We start from the raw sequence: 21,439 nt of genomic DNA, 5'->3' as shown, positions 1-21,439 counted from the left end.
AGTAATACTAACCTGCTCAGTCTAATAAAGAATACAAGTCCAACTTCTGCAGCCATTTGTGATAGGACAATCAACCCATCTCAGGAATGAGTCCAACATTATATCTTCTCTGAACATCAAGGATCTAAAGCCAAGTTGCATCTATTGTAATGCAAGGAGTATAACTAGTAAAGTAGATAAACGTGGAGGTTTAATTAGCAGTGTCTACGTTATTGTTGCCATCTCTGTGACATAGTTGAAGGATGGACACATCTGACAACTCAATATTCCAGGGAATGGAATCTTCAGACGAGGTAGAGGAGTGAGAAAAGAGGAGGAGGTTCACCAAATATTGCATTTCTTCAGTATTGAGGGAGAATATCTGGAAGGCACCTCAATGAGGACCAATGAGAAGAGATCAGAAACAGAAAGGGTTTTGTCACTTTGATCTGACTATATTACTGACTTCCCAACAGTCCATTTGACATAGTGGAACAGACAAATTTTGCAGACATGTGAAAAGATGCAATAAAAATAGACTTATTGTATTGGGGGATATCGATTTCCCAAATACTGTGAGATTACCAGATTACCAGATTCTCCCTCAGAGGCGGGGGAAGAGTGGGGGTATACATTTTTTAAGTGTGTCCAGGAGAGCTTTTTAATACAGTGTATCGATAGATCAACAAAGGAACGAGCGTTCCTTAACTTGGGAATGTACCTGGTCATGTGGAGTGAGTGTTAAAGCATAATTATTTTGGAGATGGAAACCATAACTCCATGCTTATGGAGAAGGATAAGGATGGACCAGTAATAAAGGTTTTAAATTAGGGCTCGGCCAATTTCTATGGGAAGAACCTGGCAAATGTAGATAGGGAGCATCTACTTGCAGGTAGGCTTATATCTACACAATGGGGAACATTCAGAGGAGATATACTGTGACAAGAGTGCCATAATAAGTCCTGCCAGAGTAAAAACCAAGAGTAATAAGTACAGGCAACATTGGATATCGAGGTATATTGAAAAATACACAAGGATAGTGCTGGAGTAACTCAGCAGGTCAGGTAACATCTCTGGAGAACATGGATGAGAAAGAGTGCCATTTTGGGTCGGGACAGTTTTCCAGACTGATTGTGGTGGGGGGGAGGGGAAGAATGTTGGAAGAGAGAAAAGACAAAACAAAGTGCTGGTGGATACAGGTGGGGGGAGTTTTGATACGTAGATGGTTGGACAAAGACCAGAGATGAAAAGACTAAGGGTGATGTTAAAGGATAGAAATGGGTGTGACTACATTTGGAGCATAAAAAAGAGGGAGGGGGAAAAGGCAGGGGGAGAATAAGGGGGTGTGTTTGGTTACCTAAAATTGGAGAAATTAATGTTTATACCATTAGGTTGTAAACTATCCAAGCGGAAATTGAGGTGCTGTTTCTCTAGTTTGTGTGTGGCTTTACTCTGGCAATGGAGGAGGCCCAGAACAGAAAGGACAACATGGGGAATGGGAAGAGAAGTTAAAATGTTTACCAAATGGGAGATGCAGTAGGTCTTGGTGGACTGAGCGCAAGTGTTCGGCAACATGCCGGCTAAGTCTACATTTGAGCTCGCCAATGTAAAGGAGACACATTAGGAGCACCACTGGGATGCAGTAGATGAGGTTCGAGGAGGTGCACGTGAACCTCTGTCTCACTGGGAAGGACTCTTGGGGTCCCTTGGTGCAGGGGAAAGTACCTGGGGAGGGGGTGGTTTAAGTGGGAAGGGGATGAGTGAATCAAGGAGATGTGGTGGAGTCAGTCTCTCCGGAAGGTGGAATGGGAAGATATGACTGGTGGTGGGATCACATTGGGGATGCAGAAATAGACAATAGGTGCAATAGTAGGCCTTTCGGCCCTTTGAGCCAGCACCACCATTCACTGTGGTCATGGCTGATCATCCACAATCAGTACCCCATTCCTGCCTTCTTCCCATATCCCTTGACTCCGCTATCTTTAAGAGCTCTATCTAAGTCTTTCTTGAAAGCATCCAGAGAATCGGCCTCCACTGCCTTCTGAGGCAGAGAATTCCACAGATTCACAACTCTCTGGGTGAAAAAGTTTTTTCTCATCTCCATTCTAAATGGCCTACCCCTTATTCTTAAACTGTGGCCCCTGGTTCTGGACTCCCCCAACATCAGGAACATGTTTCCTGCCTCCAGCATATCCAATCCCTTAATAATCTTATATGTTTCAATAAGATCCCCTCTCATCCTACTAAATTCCAGTGTATACAAGCCCAGTCACTCCATTCTTTCAACATGTGACAGTTCTGCCATCCCAGGAATTAACCTGGTGAACCTACGCTGCACTCCCTCAATAGCAAGAATGTCCTTCCTCAAATGTTGGAGAATGATGTGCCCGTCTGAACTACGGGATACAGAGGAGACTTGGGTGAGGGCCCATCTATGACAGCATGGGGGAAACCACGATTGCTAAAGAAAGAAGACATCTTGGATGTCCGAGAACATCCTCATCTTGGGAGCAGGTGCTGAGGAACAGATAAATTGAAAGTAGGGATAACATCTCCAGCAATTTGTGCCTTATTTTGTAATCCAGCACCTGCAGTTCCTTGTGTCTTTATGAGATAGTGTCATGTAGAGGACACGGTTTGACTTGGTACTCTCACTCTCATGATAAAATGAGAGTGCCAATCACACTGTTTTGCACATCAGCTCACATTTCAAATTAATAATTTCAGAAGTCCTTAGTGTAAGCTGGTTAACTGGCATATGACCATAGGAATAGACATGTTAGGAATAGGAATATCTACGGCCCTACCAAGCCTGCTGCAACATTCAGTAAGATTATGGGTGATCTCTGCATTTCCACCCACTCCCAGTAATCATCCAGCTCCCTGCTATTCTATCTTTACTTTTAAAAATATTTCAAGTTGAAATGATTTGCAAGAACTCTTGACCATTTGAGAGAAAAGAAAATTGCCTCATCTCAGCCTTAGGTGGGCGAGTGTTTATTTTTACAATGATGTCTGATCAACCCTTAATAATATTCATTGTTTAATATTACTCTGGAAATTAATCAATAGATTTTTGAGCATTCACCAACAATCACTCAGATACAGGCAAGTTGATTCATCAACATTTTATTAGAAAAAGTGAGATCAGAAGAAAATCCCAGCCCTCCCTAAAGCAGGAATGAAGCTTCAATGGGAGGAAGTAGAGTGAACACAAGGAGCAACACTTCAAGAACCTGGGTGTTGTGCCAGAGAATGTTTAATGACCATACATCTGGTCAAGGTCAGTGAACATATCCACCACCAACTGGGCAATACACTTGCACACAATTCAATGCATTACACCTCTATTATTCATGCAACAACAATCATTAAACATTGTCACTACTACCTGGCTTTTATATAAGCCCCACCACACTCTAACACTCTCACACACAATCCACTGCCTCATACACAGGAGAACATGGCTAGGGATGACATTGAAATCAATGATGGTAATGGTATGCTTACATTTATTTCTCCTCGTCTCTGTGTTCCTCCACCATCCCTTTTGCAATAGTCAGTGTCATTGGGGCCTCCCTCACTTGTTGTGCCCTTTCCTGTTTAAAGGCAGAATCTAATGTTTATTTATCAGGGAAGAATTGTTACTTGTGTGCCACCTTCCAGTTAAAAGCATTACCATCTACCAAACAATGTGGAAATAGTCTAATGGAGACACAAGAAATGGCAGATGCTATAATCTCGAGCAAAAAACAAACTGTTGAAAGAACTAAGCGGGCCATGCAGTAATATAGAGGCAGAGGGATAGTCGACATTTTGGGTCACAAACCTGCATCAGGAGAATTGTTCTTTAAACAACAAATCCAATCCAGCTCAATATCACCTAATAATTCCACAATCAAACATCAAAATGATGAAAGGCGTCAAAGGGATTCACTTACAAATAACCTGTTCACCAATACCACTTTGGATTTTTCCAGTGCCACTTGATCCATATCTCATCACGGTTTGGTCCAGATGTGGACCAAAGAGCTGAATTTCAGAGGCGAGGTGAGACAGCGTTAGATTAGGTATTGCATCAGGAAGTTCTGGCAAAATGGTCAATGGGCATCAAGAGGGAAAACAAACTCTGATGTTGTTGCACACAAAGGAAGAGATGCTTGGGGGCAGTCGTTCCAGGCACAGAGCATTGTTGCTGGAATTCCTCAGCATATTGTTCCATGTCCAAACATCTTCCATTGTTTCATTTGTGACCTTCATTCCATTATAAGTTTGGAAATGAGGAATTACATGACATTTGCACAATGTTCAATTCCATTTGCTACTTGTTTGAAAGTGAAGCAGTCTGCGTTGGCATTCTGCTAGACATAGATAGCATGCAGGCCTGTTTAGTGGGAAATGACATTTCTGCCACACAAGCAATTGATATTTCTTATGAGAAAGAGCCTAACCACTTGTTCTTGACATTTAAAGCCACTTACATTGAGCGCCCCACCCATCAACATCTATATATTCCTTTATTGTCACTGTCTAAATGTTGGAACTCCCTACACAACAGCATTGTGAAAGTACCTTCACCAGAAGGACTACAGCAGTACAAAAACAGAGACAATCATAAAGTAATTGCGCTATGCAGCACAGAGACAGGCTCTGGCCCCATGTATCTATGGCAGTACATTCCACATTTGGATCATTCAATGTGTGGAATAAGTTGTCCTCGGGTCCTTTTTAAATCTTTTCTTTTTCACCAATCAACAGCAATCAGAGATTCACAATAAATAGTGACCTTGCAAGTGATCCAACATTCCGTAAAACGAATTAAAAAAACAATCCAGGAAATCTCTCCAGCCAAGTCCCCAGCCAGTGAGCAACAAGGTAGTGAAGCAGACAGGATCCTTTCATTCCATCTGGCAGTTGCAACCATCAGCTCCAATAGTAGGTTCTGCTTGTGCAAATTGTAAACTGTGTGCCAGTCTGCCAGAATTGAGTTCTCATTCCAGCCCTCTTCTGGTGCATTGAGGAGCAAGCTACATTTGAAGACCAAATTGTGAAAGAATGTTAGGTCTTTAAGGCACTGTCAAATCAACATGTAATTTCCCAGCAAAATATGTCAATCCACCTCTAACCTTGTAGAATGCAGAGTTTGAAGCCTTTCTCTCCCGTTTGAAAGAAATGACATCAATCACGTGCATCTGAGGTCTCCTTTGCTGCAGAAATACAATAAAATTGACATAGCTTCTGACATGCAAGGTGAGAATGCTGTCCTGTAAGTTCAACATTTTCCAATCATGCCCATTGATTTCAATGTTTGAAAGAGCCTTGAGAGTTTCACATGCTCAGCGTCTTGTCCTCCAACAGATCGTTTGATTTGCTGAGGTCCTGCCTTGGGAAAGTGCCACCGTCTACATGAAGTATTTACTGGATGTCATCTCTCAGGATAGCAGCATTCATGATCCTACCTTTCCACAGGCGATATTGCTGTTGCCTGTCAGCCCGACAGACTAGAATTCTGCCACTCATAGTGAGATGATATGTGACTTAAAGGCCATTTCACAGGCAGGAGGGTACCTAAGCTGTTGTTGGTCTTCAGTTTAGTGATTGTAGGGGCACAAAAATAATATTTTTCTTGTGGTGCCAAAGATGTCTGGTCGAGTTGCTTCCTCCATTTTGTACATGGTGCACATATCAGCCACATCGAATGGTGGACAACTATGAATATTCACAGGTTTTGGTAGGGTTTGAAATCAGGCAGGCTCATTAGTTAATGAAATCAAGCTTCCTCAGTGTGTTTGGAACTGCATTCATCAAGGCAAGTAGAGAACATTCTTCAATGTGCTGGAGCTACATTCATTGAGCCAAGTAGAAACCATTTTTCAATGTGCTCCGAGCTGCATTCATTGAGGCAAGTAGAGAATATTCTTCATTTTGCTTGAAGCTGCACTCATTGAGGCATTTGGAGAATATTCCATCACTCTTTTGACTTGTACCTTTCAAATGATGGAATGCCTTTGTAATCAGGAGTTAAGATTTCTCTGCAGATTACACTCTGTGGACCAGGCACTTAATTACTGTGATCATGAATTCACGATAATTAAGTGACCGGCCCAAGCCTGGATCTCAGGAAGTCAAAGGCATGGTACGAGGCATTACAACAATCAATGGACCAAAAACAAAAGCTGCTAGTGAGGACCTGTGTAGGATTTTAACCACAAAGCCCACAAACATTCATTCCAGGCGCAGCAGCAACTAAACTGTGACTTTCTCTATTGTATTTTTTGAGGAAGGACATCCTTGTAATCGAGGCAGTGCAGCGTAGGTTCACGCGATTGATCCGTGGGATGGCGGGACTGTCGTATGAGGAAAGATTGAAAAGACTAGGCTTGTATTCACTGGAGTTTAGAAGGATGAGAGGGGATCTTATAGATACATATAAAATTATAAAAGGACTGGACAAGCTAGATGCAGGAAAAATGTTCCCAATGTTGGGGGAGTCCAGAACCAGGGGCCACAGTCTTAGAATACAAGGGAGGCCATTTAAAATTGAGGTGAATTTGTGGAATTCTCTGCCACAGAGGGCAGTGGAGGCCAAATCACTGAATGGATTTAAGAGAGAGTTAGATAGAGCTCTAGGGGCTAGTGGAATCATGGTATATGTGGGGAAGGCAGGCGCGGGTTACTGATTGTGGATGATCAGCCATTAAGTCACAATGAATGGCGGTGCTGGCTCAAAGGGCCAAATGACCTCCTCCTGCACCTATTTTCTATGGTTCTATGTTTCTATTCAATGCTCATGAAGTGATAAACTCTAAATTGGAGAGACCAACTGCAGAATGGGTGACCATTATGCAATTTACCTCCAGTCAGCACATTTTCAGTTGCCGGTCATTTGCTATTGAGGGCGTGCAGCGCAGGTTCACTAGGTTAATTCCCGGAATGGCGGGACTGTCATATGTCAAAAGACTGGAGTGACTCGGCTTGCATACGCTGGAATTTAGAAGGATGAGAGGGTATCTTATTGAAACATATAAGATTATTAAGGGATTGAACACATTAGAGGCAGGAAACATGTTCCCAATGTTGGGGGAGTCCAGAACCAGGGGCCACAGTTTAAGAATAAGGGGTAGGCCATTTAGAACGGAGATGAGGAAAAACTTTTTCAGGCAGAGAGTTGCAAATCTGTGGAATTCTGTGCCTCAGAAGGCAGTGGAGGCCAATTCTCTGGATGCTTTCAAGAGAGAGCTAGGTAGTATGTGGTATGGGGAGAAGGCAGGTGGTATGGGGAGAAGGCAGGAATGGGGTACTGATTGTGAACGATCACATTGAATGGCGGTGCTGGCTCGAAGGGCCGAATGGCCTACTCCTGCACCTATTGTCTATTGTCTATAATCCCCACTCCCAGTATGCCCTCTCTGTCTTTGGCCTGTTAGACCATTCCATCAAGGCCTACCATAAACCCAAGGAATAACATCTAATTTTACCACCTTCAGTACTCGACATTGACTTTACCAATTTCAGTTAATCAGGGTTTCTGAAATACATAACAAATGCAGTAGAATGAGTGGAATGAGCATTAAAGTGGTAGGCAACCAGAGACTCAAGGTCATTCTTGTGAACTGAATGCAGGTGTTTCACAAGGCAATCCTCCAATCTGTCTTTGGTTTTTTTTTGTGTGTCAGTTGACAGAATCTGGTTGGAGCTGGTGAAAAAATGCAAAGGAATGAACTTTACTGCATACCACTGATGTGCCCATGTACCATGCATGGAACTTCATGATTCGGGTTGGCAAATAGTGTGAAGTACAAGGTCAAAGTTAGGCACAAATTGAAACTAGTAGCACCAAGAACAATGGCTCTAGAAGGGTGAATTTCTGGGTTATTTTATTTTGTGTTTTGTCAATGTCATCTAGTTGAAATGCAACTCCCTACTCATTCTACATAGAGCTAATGCAAATATTAAAAAGATTCAATTAGAGACATGAGTTGGCTCAGAGTGTCATGGCAAATGCATCCTATTTTATGCATGTTTTAGTGCACCATGTCCATTTCTGGTGGTAATTCCGATCTATGTGAAATTGCTCTGGGCACATGGGGTTAACAGCTTTTTCATCAGCCACTCATGTAATGATGTGATTGACATGCAGGAAGTTCATTTCTGCCATCTATGGCCTTCATTTATAAATCCCAGTAAAACAATGAAAAATCTCAATGGTAGGTAACCCAGGAATTGCTTGTATGGTTCTATGCTTCTACTTGCCCAGTTTTTAATGCTCTACATGCTTCAGAAGTCATTGCTGTGCTTTTTAGTAGCAAAGATACATGCTACGATCTTCACAGAATGATGAGTTTGTGCCTTTAGCGGCACCAGTGATTACAGGGGTGGAGGTAGAAATAGCAGTGAAGACATATGTTACCTCTCACTTCCGCAGCAGTTTTTAATGCTGCAGTGTTTTAATTATCAAGGCGAGAGGTCTTTACGGTTAAGACCTCACTTCTCATGATTGCCGGTGGCAGTTGTACTAGACACTGCAGGCAGCTGCCTTTGGGAACAAAATAGGTCAGGATTTAATGCAACAATCACCCTAATGGCTTTCTTTAAATGCAAATGTTCTCAATTTAACAATTTTTTGCAGGTTCCTGATTGGGCACTAGATCCCAAAGAAACACCCGTTTAGTACACTTAAAATGAGTGAAATCTAATTTCTAGGCACAAATAACTTGCATGCTATCTGAATTTGTTATCCATAATTAGTTAATAACAGAAGGAATATAGTGAATGTGCTTTTCACATTGCTACCACTTGTAACCATTTATCATTAGTGCTTCAACAGCACTGGCACTGAATTATTTGGAAGCATCTACATTGGTATTGCATGCACTGCACTAACTAATGCTTTGCGCTAATAAAACGTAGATCCATAAATTCACATCAATGTGCACCTTACAAACAGACATTAATATTAATAATTAGTAAAGCTTCAAGGAATAGTTTCCACACTTGAGAATCCCAGCTACTGTATAAAAAGTGTTGAACCTACATTGAAGTTGAGATATTGCTATTTTCTCCTTGGCGAGACCATATTCCATAAGTGTATTTTCAAGACAGACATTGAAACAGGTGACAAAATGGAAATTAGTTGATGTTATATACTGATGAGCCAAAACATTATGACCACCTGCCTAATATGCTGTTGGTCCTCCATATGCTGCCAAAACTGCGCCGACCCTCCGAGGCATGGACTCTATAAGACTCTTGAAGGTGTCCTGTGGTATCTGGCACCAAAACATTAGCAGCAGATCCTTCCTGTAAGTTGCGAGGTGGAGCCACCGTGGATCGGACTTGTCGATCCAGCACATCCCAACAGATGCTCAATCGGATTGAGATCTGCAGAATTTGGAGGCCAGGGCAACACCGTGAACACTTCATCATGTTCCTCAAACCATTCCTGACCAATGTGTGCCATGTGGCAGGTGCATTATCTTGCTGAAAGAGGCCACTGCCATCAGGGAATACCATTACCATGAAGGGGTGTACCTGGTCTGCAACGATGTTTAGGTAGGTGACACGTGTCAAATTGACGTCCACATGAATGGCCGGATCCAGGGTTTCCCAGAAGAACATTGCCCAGAACATCACACTCCCTCCACTGGCTTGTCGTCTTTCCACAGTGCATCCTGGTGCCATCACTTCCCCCAGGTAAATGGCGCACACTTATACAGCCATTCACGTGATCTAAAAGAAAACGGGACTCATCGGACCAGGCGACCTTCTTCCACTGCTCCAAGATCCAGTTCCGACGCTCACGTGCCCAATGTAGGCACTTTTGACGGTGAACAGGGGTCATCATGGGCACTCTGACCGATCTGCGGCTACGCAGCCCCATACGCAGCAGGGTGCGATGCACTGTGTATTGTGACACATTCCTCCCGTGACTACCATTAAAAGTTTCTGTGACGTGCCACAGTAGACCTTCTATCGGTTCGGACCAGTCGGGATAGCTTCGTTGCCCTCGCGCATTGATGAGCCTTGGGCACCCAACACCATGTCGCCGGTTTGTGGATTGTCCCTTCTCAGACCACTGTCAGTAGGTACTCACCACTGCTGACCGGGAGCACCCCACAAGCCTTGCTGTTACAGAGATGCTCTGACCCAGTCATCTGGCCATAACAATTTGGCCCTTGTCAAAGTCGCTCAGGTCTTTACTCCTGCCCATTTCTCATGCATCCAACACATCAACTTCAAGAACTGACTTCACTTGCTGCCCAATATATCCCATCCCATGACAGGTGCCATTGTAACAAGATAATCAATGTTATTCACTTCACCTCTCAGTGGTCATAATGTTTTGGCTCATCGGTGCATAATTACTGGTCTAGGCTTGGCAAATGCTTAACTTTATGTTGAGCATTCTGGAAACAAAACAGAATGCAGGTAAAAGAGAAAAAAAATCCTACATAACATAAGCTCTGAATTATTTCAGGTGCCTGTGAAATCCTGAATTCTTTCACATACTTCAAATTCTTATCAATGAAAGTGCATGGAAAAAACACCAGGCACCTCCATATGTTTACTGTAAGGAAAACATATAAAAATAAAATATATCAATCTGATGCTGTTACATCTATTTATGTGATGGACCAAGACTTCTGACAAGCATTACAGTTTATTAGTACAGTTCAATCTGCTGTTGATGTAAAAAAACTAAATCAATGAACCGTACTTTTTTGTTCCAGTAAGCAATCTTTATTTATTATCAATATGGTTATATTTACTACTCTATTATATTTTGCTGAATAGTACAATTGTTTCTAAAGCATAAAAATATTTATAAATCAATTTAAATGTTTTGTACTTTTTTATTTCTCATTAGAATTTATTGGTGTGTAAAATCAATAATTTAGTCTTTCAATTGCCAACACTGACTTGGACTGGTAGTCAGAAAAATAATGCAATAGTACTCCATTTTTATTTCAAATATAATGTTGCTGACTATGAAAACTATCAGTCGACTTTGCTTTATATTCACTTATGTTAACCTGTGTTAATAATTTAGCATCAACAGTAAACCATTTTTCATTACTTTGGCAAGCCTGAGGCGTAATATCTTTATAACCCGATCAAAACAGGATTCTATTTCTCCCCTTTCCATTCAATGAAAAGAAGTATGTTTTTAATGTGAAAGTATCTGTTCATTATATCAGGTGGTTAAAAATATCTAAAACAAGAATATTAAAGAAACAACTTAGTAAGTCATAAAAAAAATCATTGCCTTGCTTAAAAATGAGTTCAAATTATCATATTTTTATGTCCATATTTCAGTATATTTTTTAATCTGATAAACTGGAAATCTGACCATAAATTTCTTCTAGAGATCTAGCAATCTTTGCATTTTGAAAACATAAAGAATAGTTGTAAAACATGAATGGAAATATAAAATATAAGACCAAATGAGTTATGTAGATTAGTTTAGTTTAGCGTTTAGTTTAAAGATACAGCAGGAAAACAGGTCCTTCGACCCACAGAGTCCATGCAAACCATCATTCACCAGTTCACGCTAGTTCTATGTTATCCCGCTTTCCCGTTCTCTCCATACACACTAGGAGCAATTTTACAACGCCAAATTAATCTCCAAACCCGCACATCTTTGGGATGTGGCAGCAAACCAGAAAACTGCAGACACGGAGAATACACAAACTCTACACAGACAGCACACAAGGTTCAAATGTGGATCTCTGGCAATGTGAGGCAGTCACTCTGCCACCTGTGCCACTGTTTATTCATAAATGGTTTATTTTGTAAAGTATCTATTCTTTTACATTTTCATTTATTCATAAGTAAATTCTTATATTTTTCCTCAGAAGGTAAATTGCATTTTATCTACTGATCCCTCACACATTCACGACAGTTTCCATTCTCCACTGATGCAGTTTCTTTACTAAGAACAAATGTAATCCATGGATATGAATTCAATGCATTGTATAGTAGAAGTTTTATCATGTTAAATATTCATACATTACAAAATATTAATATATTATTACAGGTCATAGAGTCAAACAGCATGGAAACAGGCCCTTCGGCACAACTTGCTTACATCGAGCAAGATGCCCCATCTAAACTTGTCCCACCTGCCTAATCATCCATGTACCTGCCTAAATGTTTCTTAATCATTGTGATAGTACTTGCCTCAACCACCTCCTCTGGCAGACACCCACCACCCTTTGTATTAAAAAGTTACCCCTCAGATTCCTATAAAATCTTTCCTCCCTCACCTTAAACCTGTGTCCTCTGGTACGCGATTCCCCAACTCTGGGCAAGAGACTCTGTGCATTTACACGATATATTCCTCTCACGATTTTGAAAATCACCCTCATGCTCCTGTGCACCAAGGAATACCGTCCTGGCCTACACAAGCATTCCCTCTAGCTCCCTATTGTGTTCTGGCAACATCCTCGTAAATCTTCTATGTTCCCTTTCCAGCTTGGCAACATCTTTCCTATAATATGGTGCCCAATTCTGAACACAATACTCGAATTGTGGCCCCATCAACATCTTACATAACTGCAACACGACCCCCCCCAACTTCAATACTCAATATAACTGCAACATGATCCCCCAACGTCTATACTCAGTGACAACCAATTTCATCCCTTCCGAACATGGAAGACAAATTAATGCATCTTTTGTTTCTGTTGGTTATTATAACCTCAGCATGAAACTGCTTTTAAGCACGTTGGTTTGCGTCTGTATTGCACTGCATTTAAAAAATTTTTTTTGAAATATTGCATTGTGGTCAAAAAACAAGGTAAATGTAAATCTGAATACACTGGACCACACCAGTAAATCTGTTTTAATGGAATGTGCTGAATTATGTAATGAACATGTGACTATTTGAATTGTTCAGGTTTTATCTGTAATTGCTCATTTTCAATGTGGTGCCGATTTAAATGCCAGGGAGAGGAGCTGCTGATAATTCAAAGTTGTTGGATAAATGCCTTAAGCTAGCTCACTGCTGGAGATGGAATTCACTTTCAGCTTGCAACTTAGCTAAAATGTCATTTTTTAAAATATGACTGAATGGCATCAATGCGGTTGGAAAAGGGGTTTGCACATTTTATTCTTCTCAACAAAAAGCAGCATGAAAGAGCAGCTGTTGTCAATATAATGAAAGCAGCTTGCTGGAAGTAAAAGGGCTCAGGTGTGCTGCTACAAAGACAGAATGGAGAAGGTTGAAATGTTACACACGTTGCCATATAATATTTAATGGATATGAATCTTATTTATTTTAACAAAAAATACAACTTGATTATGGCCTTTTGGTAAAAACAATACAATTTATTTTTGAGTTAGCAATTTGGTTAGTTTGCAATACAAAGCGTAGAAATAACTAGAGACAATTCTGAAACAAAGTAGCATTTTTTTTCTATATTTCAGTATTAAATAATATTGACTAAAATTGTAATAGATATAATAGATAAACTAGCAGTCTTTCAATGACTTGCCTCCTGCTCTTTGTTTGATAGATCAAAAAGAACTTGAAACCTAGACGGAAAGATGACAGGGATGTGGAAATGTAGTCAGGGTCTTTGTCCATTTTAACAAACAGGCCTCATTAATGGACCAGTCTGTCCAGTTGAAACAGTATACAGGAGACAACAGTCCAATGGGTGCTAGTCACACCAGTCATGGAAGTTTTTGCAAGCAAAGAAGAGGGAAAACCTGGACCTGTTTGACTCATTCCTTTGTTAGGAACCGCATGAATCATGAAACATTAGTTTCACAATGATTTCCTATCTGCGCTGTGCAAATATTGTCAGTTCCACAATGCTGGAGTGTTTCGATGGTCATGGAGGCAGGGGAAAATTGCAGCGAATTATGTTTTCTTTTCCCATTAATAATTGGTTAAAAAAAAGGTTTAGAAGCCCATATTCTGTAGAGAAGACAATGGACCTAATTGAGTTGGCTTTGCACATTAGTTCCAAAAGAATCTGCTCGTGACCAGCCAAATAGGCAAGTCTCCCAATATATGCAAGCCTCCCAATATAGCCATGCAGCACAGAAACAGGCCCTTGGGTCCAATCCGTCCAGCCAATCAAGTTTTATAACTGAGCTGCAAAGAACTGCAGATGCTGGAATCTTGAGTAAAACACAAGGTACTGGAGTAACTCAGTGAGTAAATTACTCCAACACTTTGTGTTTATAACTGAGCTAATCCCATTTGTCCATGTTTGACTGCTAATACATTCATGGAACAAATACCAGTACAGTACAGGATCAGGCCCTTCAGTCCACAATACCTGTGCTGAATGCAATCCCAAGACCAACTCTCCCTGCACATAATCCATATCCCTCCATTCCATGCATATCCATACACTTATCCAAAACTCTCTAAAATGTCATTGAATCTGCCTCAATGCCCTGGCAGCACTTTCCAGGCAGTCACTAGAATCTGTTTAAAATAACGTTCCACACATCTCCTTTAAAGTTTGCCCCATTCACCTTAAAGCTATGCTTTGAAGCTTTGCCTTTGAAGTTTCCATTCTGCAAAAAAAATGTTCTGACTTTCCACCCTATGACTCCCATAATTTTATATACTTCTAAGGTCTCCTATTAACCTCTGGCATTCCAGAGAAATCAATCCGTAGGTCTAACCTCTCCCTTAGCTAATACCCCTTAATCCAGGCATCATTCTGGTTAACCTCCTCCGTACCTTTTCCAAAGCCTCCACATACTTCCTGTATTGGGGAAACCAGAACTGCTTGCAATACTCCAAATCCAGCTTCACCAAAGTCCTATAAAGCTGCATCATGACTTCCTGATTTTTATGCTCGATGCCTGCACCAATGAAGGCAAGTATACCTTATGCCATCTTTACCACTCGTTCTATGTGTTGCTACTTTCAGGGAGTTATTGACTTTGACCCCAAGATCCCTCTATACATCAATGCTGTTAAGGACCTTGCCATTAATTGTATATTTTGCCCCAAAGTGCAACGCTTCACACTTGCTCGGGTTAAAGTCTATGTGCCATTTCTCTATCCATTTCTATAGCTGATTTATATCCCATGGTATACTTTGGCAGCCTTCCTCACACTAGTCACAGACTTCCACCCTGAATATTGTCCTTTGACCACAACCCTCTGTCTTCTATCAGTAAACCAGTTCTAAATCACTATGACTAAATCACTGTTAATTCCATGCATCTTTATCTCCTGGACCACTTCTGCACCATCTCTAAAGCTTCCACATCCTTCTGACCGTGTGGCAGTCAGAAAAGCACACAATACTCCAAATATGGCGTAACCAAGGTTTTTATACAGGTGGCTTAACCAAGGTTTTTTAATGAGCCAAAGATGCTGAAAATTCTCATCAGGTCAGTCAGGCATTTGTGCTTTATTAGTTTGCTGTGAATCACAAGGTTTGTGGAATCACCTTGGAAGGTCATTTTGACAATGCATACTTCCGTTGAGAATCAAAATCATCCTTGATCTGAACCTCTGTCACTCAAGATAACCAGATTTTTTCAGTTATGTGCTGGGGACGTGCTTGCAAAACACAGCAGTGCTGACGGTAAGATACTTTTTACCATAGCTTTATTAACGTACTATTCAACAGTGTCTACAGGAGGACAGGGAAAACATTTTGCGGTAATATTTTAGCTTCTCGGGGTGTGACACTGGTTTGGGAGTGTCCAAATTTACCTATTTGGACATCTATTTACGTGGATAGAAGGGGATTTTACTTAACGCATAAATATTGAATTAAGTTATTAATTTCAACAGACCTACAAGAACATTTGAAACCATCCTTGTGATATAATACACTGACACTTAAATAGATACAATAATCCCTTATGTAAGTCTAACAGTGTTAATGGACATCATAAATCTTACTGACTACCTTGTCTAATTTGTGCTGAGTTTTATTGCATGAAACTACTTTTAAATTCATAAGAAAGTTCTGGAGTGTACATCTCACAAGATTTGCTGAACCACCTTGGGTGGGCATAGTGAATGGATTGGATGCCCACATGCATCGCATGTTCTAATTTCCCACTATTTTCATTGCCCGCATAATTTTTAATTTGCTGCCATATTGAAAAATGTTTGAGTACGATAATCATAAAAATTGCATTAGTTCAAATAAATTTGATCCTCCAGAATCTGAACCACTATAAATAAAGGGCTTGAAGTGAAGAGGCAGAAAAATCTGATACGTATGGATAAATAGTACTTAAACAAGGTGTTTTAAAATGAAAGGATTAATGACAATATTTTTAGTTAGAAACATTCATTAGCTTAGAGTTATTATTCTCTATCTCTGTTTATATCATGTATTTGAGTACCGAGAATTATTTAACCAGTGATTGGAAAGAATAGCAGTGCAAGGTCCCTGTGTTAACATTATCAATTAAATGATAAAGGGATGTAATTGGAGTGTACCTGGGGAAAGTGCAATGGGAGCAATATGCTTGGTTACCCTTTGTCCATTTGATCACAGATTGTGTTTGAAATTTGTGCTGTCTGTTCATGATTACCTTTTCAAGATCCTAACAATGATATCCATGCTGTTGATTGCTTTAACACATCACCATTGGGGCCAATTTTGTTAGTGGCAAGCAACAGTTTAGCAGACTTTCATCAATTAAAGTGACCTTGCACTTCTTAAAGGGGAGATGCATAATAGCAACAACAGGATGAAATCATGATAAGCTTTTGACAGTGAAGCAAATGGTAACCAACATTTTCCAATGCATTGGAAACTTGTTGATGAGATGGAGAGAACAACTTGAATGGCCTTTAGATTCTAACAACAGTGGTTGAGACATTGGAGAAGTTAATGCGCCAAGGATCTGGATTCAACGCAGCAAAAAGTTGAGCTCCCTCACACACTTGATCATGGTCAGTCAATACAACTTTGGACATTATATCCCACCAACTGCACCCCAGAGGTTGCACAGTCATCACACGGCCACGGTACTCCAAAGCCCATGGAGATCATCTCACACCCAAGACAAACTGACAGCAATACAACTGTGTCAGAGTCAGCACCCAACACATTGCATGGGCCTCAGTAACACAATTGCTTTCATCTTGCAGCATACATTGCCGCACAAATAGCAACAGCAGGAACACCACAATAAGACCACCATCTTTAGAGGAACAAGTGGCAATCATTGCAGCTCCTCCAGTCACTGATGGGATTGAGACTATAAAAGATGAGGGTGTGTATCCACTGTATCCTCCTCACATTTCATTTACCCTTCATACTAAAATTGTGATCCACCAGCCCCGAGTGGCCTGTAGCCGTAGCATGAAGAAAACAGCACCAGGACAGCACCTTGGAAGTTTCTGCTGCAGGCTGTGAGATGAGGGCAAACCAATAAATGGTACTCAGAAGAGCACGTTGATAGTCCTCGCAAAGCTGTGTACAGTGGGACTTTTTGAATAGAAAGTCTCCGTGTCCTCACTAGCAGCAATTGAGAACAAAAAACAGATTTTAAAAAAGGAACAGTTCCGGCCATTTAAAACTGAGGTGAGAAAGAACTTTTTCACCCAGAGAGTTGTGAATTTGTGGAATTCAAGGCCACAGAGGGCAGTGGAGGCCAAATCACGAGATGAATTTAAGAGAGAGTTAGATAGAGCTCTGGGGGCTAGTGGAATCAAGGGATATGGGGAGAAGGCAGGCACGGGTTACTGATTGTGGACGATCAGCCATGATCACAATGAATGACGGTGCTGGCTCGAAGGGCCGAATGGCCTCCTCCTGCACCTATTTTCTATGTTTCTATGATCCCAAATGTAGGAGGAAGAGTTCCGACCTGCAACATCACCTATTCCGTTTCTCCAGAGATGCTGCCTGACCAGCTGACCTTCTCCAGAGATGCTGCCTGACCTTACTCCAACATTTTGTGTCTGTCTTCGGTATAAACCAACATCTGCAGTTCCTTCCTACACAAAAAAAGCAAACTGCAGTAGGTCGGGCAGCATCTGCGGGCATGAGGAATTGTCGATGTTTCAGGGCAAGACTTTGCATCAGAACATTGAATTCCTTTCCCCTAACAGATGTTGCTTGACCTGCTGAGATCTTCCAGCAGTTTGTTTCATTGTCGAGATTCCTGCATCTGCAGTATGTTGTGTCTTCTGAATATTTGTGAACGTCTCCAGCAGCAGTCCTGGAGTAGCTGCACATAAAATTCCATTCAAATGTTCACCTTGATATAAGCAAGCAGTGCAGTCCCAACCCTGCGCTGAAGATGCAGTCATAGCTGCAGCTAGTGGCATATTTCAATGAAGAAATACTTACTGAAACACACTCTCCTCATACATTAATCCTCAGGGAGATGCAGCTGGGTGAAACATGTGATTGTAGGATCCACTTGCTCATTTTACCAGTCAGATGTGTTGCAAAGTGAATGCTTATGAATGCATCCAAGTTTGAGAGCATCTGATTTAGTCTAAAAAAATGCCCGACAGATAATGTTACTCTCTGCGGACACCCTCAACTTAGACCAAATGTAGAAAGCACTGGAATCAATTGAGAACCAAAAAATAATTCAACTAGCAACTAACCTACAAATTGTGAAGGCACACGGAACTGCCGATGTTGGAATCTTGAGTGAAACACAGGGTGCTGGAGTAACTTAGTGGGTCAAGCAGCATCTGTAGAAGGAATGAATAGGAAACATTTTGAGTCAGCATCCTTCTTTGTGAAGTTCTATTTAAATAGAACTGATTGAACCTCTTCTTGGTATTGTACACAAGGTCAATGGTAGGTGTTTACCAGCCGGCATTATCTAATCTGTGTTGCATGCTGAATGAATTAGTGTTTTACTTAGTCTGCAAACTTGGGTGGGCATCCAATGTGGGTCCATTAACATTCTCACCAATATAGTGTCTAGTACTATTTAACATCATACATTTTAAGATCTGTCACAGGATATATTTTAAGTAAAACCAAAACAAAAAGTTCCCATGGGCAACTTGTGGAGATCAAAATTTAAAGTTGAAAACTCCGGAATAACAGCAGGCCAGGCAGCATCTGGGGAAAAAAGGGAAACAGTTAAAGTTACAATAGACCTGACTGAGACCCATCATCAGAACTAAGAAAGTAAAAAATGGGTTAGTCTGCTAGACCTCTTGTCTGTCTGGTTTCTCCTCCCAGTTCTCTATCCACAGATGTGGCCTATCCTGTTGAGTTTTTCCAACATTTTCTGTTTTCATTTCAGATTTCTGGAATTTGCATTTTATTGATTTTCCTTTATTGTTAAAGTTCAAATTTGTCATTTTCTGTAGCCATCAAAATGGTCATTCTTCTTGTTAGAGAATCTTGTCAGTGAATAATAAGCAGTCTTACCTATAACACAACAGAGGCAATTCAGGTCCACGGCAGTTCCTAGTAGGGCAATCCCACAAAATGCATTTCCCCTCTATGTATTTCGCTATTCCCCTCTTCCTTGTTTTCTCTCCAGTGCTAAACAACTCCCCATTGATTCCTTTTCCTCCCACTTACGCTAAGGAGTAATTTACAACTGTAAATAACCTACTCATTCAGCTTTGAGATGTGGGACAATCCCAGAGCTTCCATCAGAACAGAATCACAGGGAGAACATGCAAACTCTGTACAGACCCAAGCTTGTGATTGAATGCTCGCCCATTGGAGCTGCAGGTCAGAAGCCACTAACTGCTCCTCCACCATTCCACTCAACCATTTCAACTGGAGGCATCACAACCAAGCTCTAACATATTCAGTTCTTGCATCCTATTCACATTTCCAGCAATGCTCACTGGATAAAAGTGAAGAATTCCTATTGCAGTGCGTACATCAATTGTACTACCCCTATGGATCATGGACTACAATCAAGAACCGTTCGCAGATTCAATTTGGATCCTGCCAGGTTTGCAAGAGAAAGCAGTGCAATCCCATGTGACCCATTCAAAAATGCATAAGTCATTGGAGCAGAATTAGGCCATTCAGCTCAACGAGTACTGTCATTCAATCATGGCTGATCTATCTTTCTCTCAGCCCCATTCTCCTGCCTTCTCCCCGTAACCTTTGACACCATTACTAATCAAGAACCTATCAAACGCTGCTTTAAAAATATCCAATGACTTGTCCCCCTCAGCCATCTGTGGCAATGAATTCCACAGATTCACCATCCTCTGGTTAAAGTAATTTCTCCTCATCTCCAATCTAAAGGTATGTCCATTTATTCTGAGGCTGTTCCCTCTAGTCCTAGAGTATCTCACTAATGGAAACATCCTCTCCACATCCACTCTATCCAGGCCTTTCACAATTCGGCAAATTTCAATGAGATACCCCTCATCCTTCTCAACTCCAGCGAGTACAGGCCCAGTGCCTTCAGACGCTCATCATATGTTAACCCAATCATCCCTGGGATCAATCATTTTCATAAACCTCCTTTTGGGAATCCTGCACCTGCACTCCCAAGTCCCTTCGCTCCTCCAATTTCTGTATCCTATCCCCATTTAGAAAATAATCTGTGCCTTTATTCCTACTATCAAAGTGCATGACCACACATTTTGTTTCGTTGTATTCCATCTGTCATAATGTTCACTCTCCCAATCTGCCCAAGTCCTTCTGCAGAATCCCTGCTTCGTCTACACAACCTGCCCCTCCACTTATGTTTGTATCACCTGCAAACATGGCTACAAAGCCATCAATTCCATCATCCAAATCATTAATATACAACGTGAAGAGTAGCGGCCCCAACACCAACCCCTGCAGAACACCACTAGTCACTGGTAGCCAACCAGCAAAAGCATCGGTTATTCCCACTCTTTGCCTTCTGCCATTCAGAAAATCTATCGATGTTAGCTTGGTGTGAAGGCACTTTATCAAAGGCCTTCTGAAAATCCAAGTAAACACCATCCAATGACTTCATTGTCTATCCTACTTCCTCGAAGAATTCCAACAGATTTGTCAGGCAAGATTCCTCCTTCTCAAAACCATGCTGACCGGCCTAGTTTATCATATGCTTCTAAGTATTTGGAAACCTCATCATTAATAATCGACTCTAAAATCTTACCAATCACTAAAGTCAGGCTAACTGGCCTATATTTTCCCCTCTTTTGCCTCACTCCTTTCTTGAACAGTAGAGTAACATTTGCAATTTTCCCGTCCTCTGGGACCAGTCCATACAGTAGTTCTTGAAGGATCACTACTAATACCTCCACAATCTCAAAAGTTATCTCTTCCAGAACGCTGGGGTGTTCTGGTCCAGGTGACTTATCCATCTTCAGACCTTTCAGCTTCCAAAGCATCTTCTCCTTAATAATAACAATTCTAGTAACATTTGCCCCCTGACTCTCCCCTCATCCCAACTATTCTGTTTTTAAATGAGTTTAGAAAGTAAAAATCTTTACAGCAACATGTTAGCATTTTGTCATGATAACTTAGTAATTACTGAAGCTTCTGAATGTTGAAAGTGCACAGCGCTCATTCAG

At 41.1% G+C, this 21,439-nt stretch overlaps 1 protein-coding gene across 5 annotated transcripts in view; it reads left to right on the top strand.

Moving 5' to 3' along the window:
* Window positions 1-21,439, top strand: part of ccdc178 (coiled-coil domain containing 178) — a 209,725-nt gene that overhangs the window by 186,715 nt on the left and 1,571 nt on the right. The window lies entirely within an intron of this gene.

The sequence above is a fragment of the Rhinoraja longicauda genome, chromosome 4, assembly GCF_053455715.1.
Source record: "Rhinoraja longicauda isolate Sanriku21f chromosome 4, sRhiLon1.1, whole genome shotgun sequence".
Taxonomy (NCBI): Eukaryota; Metazoa; Chordata; class Chondrichthyes; order Rajiformes; family Arhynchobatidae; genus Rhinoraja; species Rhinoraja longicauda.
The sequence above is the reverse complement of the archived record's forward strand: the minus strand, read 5'-3'. Positions and strand labels throughout refer to the sequence as shown.